This window comes from Rhagoletis zephyria, unplaced genomic scaffold, assembly GCF_001687245.7.
Source record: "Rhagoletis zephyria isolate East Lansing unplaced genomic scaffold, Rhagoletis_zephyria_1.1 Rzeph_scaffold_00103, whole genome shotgun sequence".
In the NCBI taxonomy this organism is placed as follows: Eukaryota; Metazoa; Arthropoda; class Insecta; order Diptera; family Tephritidae; genus Rhagoletis; species Rhagoletis zephyria.
Window position 1 is genome coordinate 162,446 of NW_016157187.1, and position 14,304 is coordinate 176,749.

Here is a 14,304-nt window from a genome sequence, read left to right on the forward strand (position 1 = left end):
AAACGAGAAATTCATATCAAATGACGCACAAGAAATGCAAAAGAACTTTTCTTCATCAAAATTTCTTAAATCATTTTCCAGCTCTCAAGGAAAAATGCTCTTATATTTGTTATTTCCAGAAAATTTATAGCAAAAGCAAAATGCTTTTTCAAGCAACAGAAATAATGAAAAATATTTCTTGTGATTTTTCTTGAAAGCTGGATTCTAAGCTTTATGCTGTAATCTTTTTCAAGAAACAAATATCTTCTACTTCTTCATCTTTATTGCCGCTGTAACCATCAGTTTATCCCGGTCTTGAAATCTGCCGTAAGTCGCCTAACTCTCAGATCAAATTTTTGAGCATTTTTCGGTCGGCTATTCCCACTCACGTCTCTTCTTATTGCGGCAAATGCGTTTCGCTTCCCTTCTCAGTTCCCTATAACGATCCTACATGGCTCGTGTTGCGCCCGATCGCAGCGTGGCCCTTTGGGTGGCATTCTTTTTCTCTGCAGCTTCTTGACACTCCTCATCGTACTAGTTGTTCTTTCGGGCTCGCGGAGATCCGACTACTTCTTCGGCGGCGGTGGTTAATGAGCGATAAATGTGGTTCGGGTATGTCGCACTCTTAGAGCAGGTGTGAGAGGGGGAGGGGCGAACGCTTTGGCCGTCAGTTGTGATTGCAGCTATTCGAGGGTGAGCTTTCTGAGAAATGTTTGAAATTGTTGGTATAATTGAATTGTTGCGACCTCCTGACGGATGTTTTCAGAAAAAGATAAGTCAAGGAATGTATTCCTCTTACCAAGAAACCCTTTGTAGCAGATTTTTATACACTACAGCAAAATAAAACGTTGCTAAGGAGAAAATACTTATTCTTGCAATTTGGCAAGCTCGATGGAGATTTTGATCAATGGTTCCTTCGGCAAATTTCCTTAAAATTTATCGTAGAATACTCCTATACTCTATCCGCATAGGCGAAAAAATTTCCAATACAAATTGACCCACCCTAATGTTTATATGTATGTATGTATGTATAGATATATTTATGTATTAAATCTGGTCAATAAACTAGTGACGGTAAACGCCGGTCTGTCCATGAATTTAACGAAAACAAATTTTTATTTGACAAACGTGCACAGAATTCAATGAACAAGTATACATATTGCTAGAGAACGAGTGAGAAGAGCTATAAATGTATAAATGTATATATGTACATATGTATCTACACACAAACCGCGTACAAACGAACGATTGCAAAAGGTTTGTCTGTTGATATAGGAAAAATAAAAGAACCAGAGGAATAAATGAATTTTTTGGGCTTAAATTGAGCCTTTTCACTGCTAAAAACCACCATTGCCGCCACTGTTTGTCTTAACGTTATTCACAAATTTGGGCATTCATTGCATAGTGGTTTTTGTTGGTTATTTGTGAGTGATTACAATTGTGGCCAACAGCTTTGCAGGAAGCATGTAATGCCAAATGGGCTGCCATTACTCATGGCTGAGTCATTCACACTAGTGATGTGCCGAGTCGAGTCGACTCAAGTTCTGACTCGAGTATTTTAGAAGTACTCACGTACTCGAGTAAGCAAATTATAGTATTCGCATACACAGACTCGAGTACGGGTCTCGAGTACTTATAATTATCAAACACCGAATCAGGTATTTTTGATATATAAATGGCGGTTTAGCGTTAAAAAAAAATATATATATTTACCAAATACACCACACAACTAAATTAATTTTAATATCGTTATAGGTATTAATTGCCAAAGATGAAAGGAATTTTAAATTCCAAAGGAGTAATATTATTGTTTATGAATCTAGATCTCATGGAATATTGTCATTATAATTGAAGTACTAGTTGAACTTTTAAGGTACTGAAGATTTATATGTTTTAACTCATTATTTACTTTGGATATGTTTTTTATGACAGACTACTAAGTTCTAGTTCTACTATGATAAATAAAGCAACTGTTATTGAACCCTATATTTATTTAATTTTAATTATTATTTGTAAGTATGTAAGAATTAGATTTCTATGTTTGGATCTACATAAATCGGATATACTATCTTGGAGTTAATAATAATATCATGTTAATTAAAAAGTCGGTTGGGTGCATATTCAGCAGTCGTATCTATAACGTGTTCAAATACCGAGCTCTGAACTCGAATACTTGATCCGAGTATCTGACTCGAATCCTGACTCGATTCTTTTTTTAATGAGTACCAAAATACTCGAGTACCAAAAATAGCCGACTCGGCACATCACTAATTCACACAGTCTGCCGCGATGTTGTGATAATGCGGCTTTTTATGAAAGATCATTTTCATTTTACAAATTCGGAAAGATTTGTTTTTTCCTTATTTAAGTATTCATTGCGAAGAAAGTGGATGAACCCTAAATAAACACTGAACATGGAAATGCTTGAGAATATGCTTCAGTAAAACAATAAGGAATAAAAATTTAAAAAAATGTTAAATTTAAAAAAATATCGAATGTTATAAAAAATCAATTAACATGCAAAAAAATCTTACTGGTTTCACCAGCAATTAAAGTGTAAAATTAGGTGTGTACTCGTATTGAGAGGACAAAATTCTCCAGCAGCAAAAGTTCTGAGAATTTAGCAGTATTCGCTCTCAAAGATACGAAATATCAACAGAAGTACGAGAACGCGAAATTTGCAAAAACTTGCAACCTTCGAAACAGCTGATCACTTGCACAGTTGCCACTGGTGATTAATTTGGCAATTTAATTTCTGTTTGGTACATTTTTTTTTAATAAGTTATTTTTCTCATAATTATTTGTGATATCACATGGTGACGCATTCAAAAGCAAGAGTATCTCCTCCAAACACCCATATTGATTCAAAAAAATGTAATAGATGTAGCTTTAAAATTATAAAATTTTCATTTCAACAATCAACCTACCAAAACTGAAAACTTCAGCAAAAAAAGCATTTCAGCATGCTACATTTAAATCTATTTTTGTAGGTATATTTAAAGGAAAAGTATGGTACAAACGAAAAATGTCATACGGCAACCATAATCAGCACACACTAAAGTAAACAAACTGGAGATTAATAGCAAATTAACGAAAAATAAACTCAACAAACGTTGTGCTTATTAAATTTACTCACTTTTTCGTTGTATACTAGCATTGATAATAAAACTTGCAATAAATAACTCAAAAATGCCATATTTTCTTTTGTTTATTTACAAACATGTGTTTGTGATCAGCTGATTTTCTTACTTGCAAGTTTTAGCTGGGAAAAATTTTTCCAGCAGTAATTTGCAGCTCTCTTTCACATTTTGCTCTCTCAATTTCCACTACTTTGCAAGTTTTTTGGATACGAGAACGCAAAACCAGTAAAAGTTTTCTAAAACTTAAGATAGTTGGGCGTACGAGTACACTCCTATTATTTGTCCCCTTATGTCAGTTTTCATATTAAATTCAAATAAAAATAATAACTTTTCACTTGAATCGCTTTTGTGTAACTGGATTTTGGTTGTGATACGTTTTTTATGTAAAATAAAAAAATAATAATAATTACAAAAAAAATGATCCTGTTTTTTCGACCGTGACAGGACTCGAACCTGCAATCTTCGGATCCGAAGTCCGACGCCTTATCCATTAGGCCACACGGCCTGCGAATTGCCGCTTGAGTATTGCTACATTTAAGTGAGCGCACTCTTTTGTACAACAACAAGCACATATTCGAAATTTTTAAGGTAGATTAGCAGTCATGAAAGAATGATGAAAATTGTTGTTAGCGAACATTTTTGTTTGCATAAATATTTAAGGAATATGTATGTGGGGTTTGGACATATGTATGTGCACATGGACATACATATATATGTATGTATGTAGACATTTTCTTATAGTATGCACATATGTACATACATAACGGGTGATTTTTTTGAGGTTAGGATTTTCATGCATTAGTATTTGACAGATCACGTGGGATTTCAGACATGGTGTCAAAGAGAAAGATGCTCAGTATGCTTTGACATTTCATCATGAATAGACTTACTAACGAGCAACGCTTGCAAATCATTGAATTTTATTACCAAAATCAGTGTTCGGTTCGAAATGTGTTTCGCAAACCCAATTGCTGCGAACGGCGACGAATCGACATTTCACGGTCTTCAGCAACACTCTCAGAAACAGACGCAATATTCTCTTCTGTACGCACTGTACGCATTCGTGTGGTTGGTTTAATGTCCAATAAAGTAAACTGAGTGCGAAACTTGGTCACAATCGCATTAATTGTTTGCTCACTTGGTCGATTATGTAGACCATAAATCGGACGTAAAGCGAACCGAACACTGATTTTGGTAATAAAATTCAATGATTTGCAAGCGTTGCTCGTTAGTAAGTCTATTCATGATGAAATGTCAAAGCATACTGAGCATCTTTCTCTTTGACACCATGTCTGAAATCCCACGTGATCTGTCAAATACTAATGCATGAAAATCCTAACCTCAAAAAAATCACCCGTTACATAATACTGGTGTAAATATATTCAGATATAAATCTCTTAGTACACTTTCGGGTTAAGTAACTTTTATTAATAGTTGGAGCATACAAATATGGGTGTACATATATCTTACCGGCCAAACCCGATCTTAGGAGAAACTAGATTTTCCTAGGCTTAACTATAGGTCTACCTAGATTCAATATATCCGTCCAATGCGGAAACAAGTTGGGTGCAACAATATTGTAGACTGCGTACCTACAGTTGGACTGATGAGGGTTATTTTTTTTAAGAGCTGCCGAAGTAGGCCTACGCGGAAAGGTCTTCTGCGCAAAAATACTGTTGCTCCTGATCTAGTTTAGCCTAGGCAAAACTAGTTTGACCTAAGATCGGGTTTGTGCGGTGACATAAACAATATGTAAGTACATACATACATATGTACATATGTATGTTTGTTCCCTGCAGGAAAAACTACTAGCTATGAACTAGAACCATTCGAGTGTTCGATCTCAGAGAACAGAGAAATAAATTTTTGTTTTATGTATTTTTTTATACATATATGTATTTTTGCTTTATGCCTTTTGTTGTAAGTTTTAAATTATGTATATTGTTTAAAAAAAAAAAATTATTTCATGAAATTCTAAATGAAATGAATTTTAAAATTTTTAATTTGTATTTAAATTGGAACAATTGACTTACGTTAACTTTAATCACCTCCACACGGACTCGAACCTTAAATCCCAGTACCAGAATCTGTAGTCTTCACTCGACGCCAAAGCCGAAAGAAATTATCTGCATTGTTGTAAAATTTATTCTCTTTTCTATAAATTCAAATATTTTCGTTCAAATTTTCAGCTGTGTTCAGCTTTGCCGTTTGGCTAAGATTTTAGAAAAGTTATACATTTTTCCTGACTGTTTAAATGTCTTCTATGATCTCGAAAACTAAAGGAACATAAAGAACTTTTCTGATCGCTTGACACTTGAAACATAATGAAATTTGATTTCCCTTTTTAATGCATCTTATTTGAGCGTATTATCTACCAGCATATGGGGTAAAAAAAGCTGCCAACTCTTCAAATTTCACCCGATTTCGATTATTCTTTCTTTAAAAGGTTAGTTGTCTATTGTTTTACTGTTAGAAGATGCCTCTACTTTTTGATAGTTGTCAAAAATGTAACAAACTCAGCCCAAAATAAAAGACTAAATGTCGATTACCAGGGCAGGGAGAAAGGCACCAAGTTGGCAAGAGTGATTAACTGCATTTTAATTTGGTTTTGACAATTCGAAGACAGATACCGCTGATCGCATAAGTTGCTCGAAATCGTGGAAATGGTAGACCGTCGCCTTAGCACATAGTTACTAGTTTATGAGCTGGTATTTTTACTGGCTGGTTTGGCCTTTCAGTGCGGAGAAGTATAAGTATAGTCCATGAATCCATGGACCATGAGCGAACTAGAATTTCTATACACTTACATACGTATACATACATACATACGTATGTACATATGTATAAGTATACTTTATGATATATTTAGTGGATATTTAAGATAAAAGATACTATTCTATAAATCTAAGCGAATTAGTTCTTAATAATGTAACGTGCAATACAAAGAGCTTAGTCGAAAGATTTTATCATCGAATATAAAATTTTGGCACAACTATTTCATTGAAGTATAAATAAACAATATAAAAAAAAACTTTTTAATATACCACGCCTTTATATATGGACTAAGAAGTAGAAAATAATATTTCTCAGTCACATGGAATTTGTTTTGATAACTTTTGAGTTTGAAATTTTAGTAAGTCAATATAAACAATTTATGAGATTGAAAACGAAAAGCGTGGGGCGCATGTAATAGATCTGAATTGATATGAAGGGTAATATATGTATGTACCTATGTGGATATATGAATAACGACCGCTTAAAATCGATCTCAAATTTGTACTTTCTCTGTAGAAATTTTAGATATATGTTATGTAGGTTGACTATTGTCAATTAAATCTAATGGTTTGTATTGCATGCGCTGGTCGCTTTTCAATTTCAATCCCATAATTTGTTTGTAATGACTTTTGCTAAAATTTTAAAATCAAAAGTTATCAAAACAAACTCTATGGGACCGAGAAATCTCATTTTCTACTTTTTAGTCCAGTATATTAAAAATTTATTTTATATTATATATTTTGTGTGATTTTATTTTATTCCATTTAACTCCATCTAAGTTCATCTTATCCCACTTCATTTTATTTCATTCCATTTCGCTACATTCCAACCAGTGTTGCCGTGAATCATTTTTAGTGATAGCCAAATTCCTTAAAAAAAGGGCTAAAAAAGAGCTAAAAAAAGTCGTTGTGGCTAAAAAAGGTAGCTAAAATTTTCTACTTACATATGCTTATATTTATAAGTATACACGCAAACATTTTCAATAAGTAATGGTATAGAAAAACAATGAAATCTGGAAAAAAAGCTAATATTTTATCCAACCAAAAAACTTTTTGTATAAAAGGGGAAATATACGACACCAGCTTGCTGGCTCCATCAAGTGATTGTACCATCAGGCTCGAAGCATACAACTCACCAGCATGCTGGTACAATATTTATTTCTTTACAAATGAGGGCGAGGAAAGATCGAAATGATTAGAGCCGAAATTTCATAATTTGTCTACCATTTTGTTAAACATTGTTTTTTTTTTTTAATTCACAACTGCAATATCGTGAACTTAATCTTCCACAAACACGGCTTTGACTCACATAGTGCAAGAAATTTCCGCCAAAATACTTTTTATTTAGAAAATTGAGCTAATTTCACCACCTACGACACCAGCACGCGGTACAATAATAAAATTTTCAAATAGTTTTTGAAGTCGCACCAGCAGCTGGTACAATCACACCACAAGAACATACACGGTCAATCGACTTGATGAGCCATTTAACAAATTAAGCATATTAAGGGCAGTAAACTTATCTATTTTAAACTATAGTTAAATCGTTAATAGATAAATTAACAGCCCTAACACTTTTACAGTATGTATGTATAAAAATAATTCATATAGTCACTGAAACATAAAAAAGCCGTAACTGACTAAAATTTTTTATTGCTTAAAATGATGTGGGGACTTATAATTCGATGAAATGCATCATAAATAATCAAAAAGGGAATTTTGGATTTTTACTTAGTTACGTCTTTTTATATTTCAGTGACAATATCAGTTAGGGTCTTTCTTTATTAAGGTAACGATATATATCAGTCTTTCTTAGTTTAAAAATTCATCTTTTACATAAATGAAAAAAATGAGATCAAATTAAGCATATACAACTTTTTCAGGCCAAGTATGAATAAATCCTCCAAAGGGCTAAAAAAAAGGGCTAGGGGCAATTTTAAATTTATGTGGCCAAAAAGGTATGTGGTAGCTAAATCTAGCCACCAAAGGGCTAAAACGGCAACACTGATTCCAACCCATTTTGTAACGTTTCGTTTCACTTCATTTTATTTTGTTTCATGCCACTCCATTTCAACTCATATAATTTCATTCCATCTTGTTTCATTTAATCCCATCTCGTTCCATTCCATTAGATTTGTTTTCGCTTCTCCCTTTTTCGTGCTCGTTAACAACTTTTACTTGATTTACTTTTCATTAAAATTTTTGTTTCATTCCGCGCCAATTGGTTCTTTATCAACCCATTGTATATTTCCCATTGGATCGTTGCTTTGTTAGTGCGTCTGCTTTATTGTTGGCCAAACACTAACATATGTGTAAGCGCCAATCTATTATTATTATTATTATTTATTGTTGTTCCGCTATACATATTGCCGTTGCTGCTGGTTTATTTCCGTTGACTTTGCTTATCTCCCAATCAACTCCGCTAAATGCATTTACTGGTATTTTTACAAACACTCTTAACTAACAATTTTCAAAAAAATATACATATTTTCCTCAACATTTTGATTGGTTTCTCAAAGAAACACTCTAAATTAATACTTAAAAAATTTGTTCTCTTTAAGACTTTTTTTTAAAGCCCATTGGAGCATTTTATTTAATTGAGAAAATTTTCGCTTTCTATTTAAGAAATGAAAAACGCCAGTTAGTGCATTAATGTTTCAATGCTACAATTTATGTACATATGTATGTATGTAAAAGCCATGTTTTCACAACATTTTTGATATTTTCTATATCCTCACATCTTTATTGCTCGCTGGTGCCACACGCACACGTTGCCCCATGCGAAAAGTATTTATGTATAATCTTACACCTTTTTTGGTCTTGCTTTAATTCTTTTGTCACTTTTGGCCTCGCTAAACTCTGTCGGCGAAATATTGGTCAAGCCTCTCCTTAATTCACTCAAGGGACAGTTAGCGGGCGATATCGCTTTGACGGTTTTAAAGGGCATAACAGTCGCTTGCTGGGCACGTCCGCGTGCTTCTGGCGATTATTACGGCCTCAAGGTGTGGGCGAGTGCGCCATCCAACCACAGGTACGTACTTGACAGCTCCTCTGCTGTCAATTATTGCTGCTAAACGTATGGCCCATCTATGTATGTACATACATACATACATATTTTATCAGCATTACAGCCGCACCTCTGCTTGTACTTTCAAGTACGAAGGTAAGAATTTGTTAGCAAAGACCCAAGCAATTGCCAACAGTCAACAGTCTGTTGGTGCTTCTGCTTCTATCGTTGGTGTTATTGCTTTTCATCAGCAATTGTCGCTTTGTCAAAGTTTATCGGTTGTTTAGTAACTTTACATATAAACTCATAAATTGAATTTGAAATTGTTGTTGCATTTTGTATACACATTAAGCATATTTTAATATACGCAAGCTTGAAATATTGTCATTTATTTTTATGATAGGAAATTGAGTTTGGATAGCAGAAAATTGCTTCCTGCTATTCTCAAAAGCTGATTTTTTAGAATAACAAAGGTTGGCAATTGCTATAAAAGTGTACATTAAAAGCGTCCTTGGTTGTAAATGTACACATGTACATACATAGTACATCGGCACTAAGTAACATGGCGTTCAAACAGAGTCATTTTCGATTTTTCCATATTAGCTATTTGGCATTTGAGCAGTTTAAACAAACTTAAAAATAAATTAGTTTGAACTATTGTAACAGACTTGAATCAAACTGAACATTTGAAGACATCTTTATATGTTCTGCTGTAACTGAGCGTGCTAGGATGTTTGCTATTATTCGTTTGTATTCGTCGTATTTGCCATCTGACGCAATTGTAGTATATGATTGTTGTTTCGTTTTCATTAAGCGGATATATGTATGTATGTATGAAAAAGCACCTGCAAAGTGCAGAACAAATTAATATATAGCTTCAATTTTATTACATATTCAAATAACTTTGCAGCAAAAAGATGAGCAGCCTCAGATGATGATGAAGGTTGTGTCCCATTATAAAAGACTCACTTTTTGAGTCACCGCCAAAACTTTAAGTTTAAATTTTCACTATCTTGTTCTCAAAAGTAATACTTCAAACCCTCCCATATACCATACAAATTTTTTAAACACAAAAAAAAATTAAAGAAATGTCTGCAACGCCAGGATTTGCGATTCCCACAATAAAAAAAATCCATTAGTTCATTTGTTTCAACTCTGAAGACTATTACTATTACATTGTTGTTTACAAAATCGGAATTGGTACTGTTGTGCCAATGATGTCGCGGAAGGGTTAAAGTAGAAAATGAGATGGTTTAGCGCCAAATCATATGTATGTGTTTGAAACAAATACAATATGGCTTTTTGTGTTCTAAGTGTGATTATTTTTTTGCTTCTAATTTTTAAAGCAACAATTTAAGTGAAAGCATCGATAATAAAATTGAATTGTTCGTGATTTTTTCAAAATATTTCCGGCTCTGTTCAGGATTTTTGCAAGACTTTTCGATATTCTCTCTGGTTAATTTTTTGGAGGTATATTTTTTTAAATACTTCATTATTGAAGTTTTTTGACCTTGCGTAATTTTTCCAGAATATTTCTGTCACTTTTCTGGCCATTTTGATATCCTGCGTGATTTTTCGTGTTTTTTTTATTCACAAAATTTTTGGGGGTGTTCAAGATTTTGAAGTGGGTTGAGAGTGAAGTTCTGAACACATTGAAAACGACGAGCTACGGGCTACAGCTTCCAATTTGTTATCTTTATTATCTAAACGCTTTGTCGATGGCTACATGAATTTTATGAACGCGCCAGCGACATCATGAATTTGTATGAGTTTGACATAAAAGAAGAGGAAGAACCTTATCTGTCGCTGGAAAAATAGAAATAGATCTAAGCTGGCCACAACCACAGTCGTCGCGTAGCTCGGTCGTCGCCAAAATAATTATCTACATAAGAATACGTGTTAAAATAATTTGACAGCTGTGGTCCGTAGCTCGTCGTTTTCATTGTGTTCGGGCTATAAATGTAAACACCGACGAAACAAATTCTAAACGAAAAAGCGGAAGAAGATAGGCGGTTAAATTATTTAGTCTGCGTTCAAACACGGAAACTCGAGTTTCTTATTATCGGCGATTTCTCTTTTGGTGTTGCCCTTTGCATTCACACACAGAAACTCTTTTGTACGCAATTGTTGTTGTCAGCTGTGAATCGCCAACTTGAATTATAGCTGAAATACAATGCCGGCGAACGGCGAACTCACCACAGTGAAATTCGCGCTGTCACAATTAGANAGAAACTCTTTTGTACGCAATTGTTGTCAGCTGTGAATCGCCAACTTGAATTACTAACAGCGTTTCCATTTTACCCGTTTGACGGCTAGATTTAGCCGGTTTTGATAGCAACTAGCCGGGGAAAATTCGATCTAGCCGGCAGCCGATTTATTAGCCGGTTTGTAAAAAAAAGTTAGCCGTTTTTAGCCGATTTTACTATTTGCCTAATTTTCAGGTGCAAAAAGTAAACAAGTTGTTCGAAAGCAATAAAGCAGACCCAATGAAGATTTTTAATGAACTCAATGTTTTACTTTCGCATCTATGCTCCCTAGTGGTGATTATCGCGGACACATTTGATCCTATATGCTCCCCATTGGAACCATACCTTGCTCCATTTCCTCAGTTTTATCACAGTTTTGAAGAGTATTTAAAAACAAAAGTAAGCACAAACGCTTTTGACCACGAAGCCGAGAAAATAATTCGAGAAAATGGTCGCTATTTTATTATCACTTTAATAAAGGAATTACGCCAACGCCTCCCTACAAATATTGCCACACTAAAAAAAAATTACTTTTTTCGGTTGGAAATGCATTAAGAGTAATTAAACCAAAAGTATTTGTTCAACTACAGCAACAAAAACACAAATATAATGCCGACGAAATAACATCCATAGAGATGCAATGGCAACGGTTAACGTTACATACCTGGAGTAATTTAGACTCAACTGTAAAATTTTGGGCCGCAGTTTATCAATTTCGAAATGCCCTAGAAGAAAACCCTTTTGCTGACCTTTGCAACCTAGTTTTTAGTTTTCTTGTTTTGCCTATAAGTAATGCAGAAGTAGAGCGAATATTTAGTTCAATGAATATAATAAAAACTAAGCAAAGAAATCCAATGTGCGTTAAAACGTTAAACGCTATTTTATATATAAGATGCGGTTTAAAACGTGAAGAAAAATGCTGCCATAATTTTTCTGTAGATGACGATCTCTTAAAATTAATGAATTCAGGTGATATATACAATAGTGATTCATTTGATGATGAGGAATATACACTCGATATAAATTAATGGTGTTAACTAGTCTTTCGTTTCTTGCGATTTATTTAAATAAGGCATGTGAATTTTCACTAAAACATTTTAGCCGTTTTTAGCCGCTGATTACTAAGACGAACGAGAGCACAAAGCGTGTTTCCCGAGTACGGGCGACTCGCGGTACCCGTCCCCTTTCCTCGTCGCCCTGTCCCCCACAAGCTTCGAGTTTCCGCAGCAAAAGTTTTCGTGTCTGAACATCGACTTAATAATCAATGTTATCAGACCTGCCCCGGTCGTTTTATTTTCAAAAATGGGGTGTCAAAAGATCAGTGTTGCCTCCCAAATATTTCCCCTAATTAATTTTTCCGCTATTTTTATACCCGAGCGCACTTGTGCACAAGGGTATATTAATTTTGTTCACATAACGGTTGTTTGTAACAGCCAAAACGAATCGAGATAGATATAGACAAATGTATACATAAATGCTCAGAATGAATAGAGAAATCGATTAAGCCATGTCTGTCTGTCCGTCCGTCTGTCCGTCGATAACTCGAGCAAAAATTGAGATATCTCAACAAAATTTGGTATGTAGGGTGGTATTGAAAATGGGCGAAATCGGACTGTAACCACGCCCACTTCCCATATAACGGTAATTTCCAGAAATACGAAAACTGCGATATTTTAGTAACTACTGAAATAATTCATCTCAAAATTGATATTTACAATAATTTTCAGACGAAAAATAAGAATATTATAAATTTTTGGAAAATGGGCGTAGCCACGCCCACTTATGGTTACATGTGTACATATATCTTGGTAACCGCTGCACCAATTTCTTCCAAACTTGGCACATGTTCTTGGCCTTCATACAGCATACTAAATGGCCGAAAATTTAAAAAATCGGACAATAACCACGCCCACATCCCATATAACGGTAATTTAGAGAAATACAAAATCTTCGATAAATCAGTAAATATTAAAGCTAACTTATTCAAAATTGATGCTCGCAACAATTCTTTACCAAGAAATACGTTTATGGTTAAATTTTGGAAAATGGGCGTGGCACCGCCCACTTATGACCACATATATGTATATCGGTAACCGTTCTATCAATTTGTACCAAACTCGGTATTTTTGTTGTGCTTGCCACATAAAAGCAAAACGTTTGAAATTATTGAAATCGGACTAAAATTACGGCCGCTTTTCATATAACGGTAAATTTCATAAATGCTTGAAACTGCAATATTTTGAAATTTAAGGACGCTAATTTACTCAAAATTGATACACCCCGGCTCACCATCTAGCGGTACCTTTCGGGAAGGTGAAAGTCATATATTTAATACTTGCGCCGGGTATTTAATGTTCGGCTCCACCCGAACTTAGACTTTCTTACTTGTTTATAAAAATTTAGTTCATACTATAACCAAAAATAAAATAAAAATATAATTTCTAAACTCTGACAAATTCAATAAATTCTCATGCAATTTTTCAATTTTTTAATAAGATTTTTTAGAACTTTTTTGAGTGTACAGTTTTGTAGTTAACTGCGGCTTTATTCTATGCCTCACAAAAGGCTAACCCATCTTAGCAAAGCCATGAAAAGTTGGCGAACCTCTTCGCTGAGTTTTGTTTTCAACACTGAAAAATATCTACATGAGTAATTCAAAATAGAAAAATTACAGATATTTAATAAAAATCGGCAAATATTTATGTCGCAATCATCGTTTGAGGTTTCCTGGGGTGAATTAATGAAATTCGCCCTTTACGTTTTCATGAAAAATCAGTAAACAAACCACAAATTTGCTAAATTTATTGCCTCCAAATTAATTTAACTTTTTTCCTTCTCCATCGCTCCATTAAAAACTCATCCGTCATTATGTACTTATTGCAAAGTGAATAAAAATTGTGGCAATGTGCACTATTAGGCTGCGTTTCATCAAACTAATTTAAGTAGAAGTTAGTTTTAATTTCCTATTTGATTCTCAATTAAAATTTGTTTAGTTTCAATAAGCACTTTATTTAAGTGAGTGAAAATAGGGCAGCACCGTGCTGAAAGTGGTAGCAAAGCAGGGCTGGTATAAAAAGTATATACATAGCTGTTATACAATATTGTGGTCTGTGTATATTGATCAGCTGATTAAACATGTAGCATCTCTGAGTGTGGTT

The 14,304-nt window shown here is 34.1% G+C and overlaps 1 protein-coding gene and 1 non-coding gene across 2 annotated transcripts in view; one reads left to right on the plus strand and one right to left on the minus strand.

The window, feature by feature from the left end:
- Pde8 (phosphodiesterase 8) overlaps positions 1–14,304 on the plus strand; it is a 280,798-nt gene that overhangs the window by 41,107 nt on the left and 225,387 nt on the right. The gene's annotated exons all lie outside the window — the stretch shown is intronic.
- Positions 3,552–3,624, minus strand: TRNAR-UCG (transfer RNA arginine (anticodon UCG)). Its single transcript has one exon. It is a non-coding gene; the product is annotated as a tRNA-Arg (tRNA).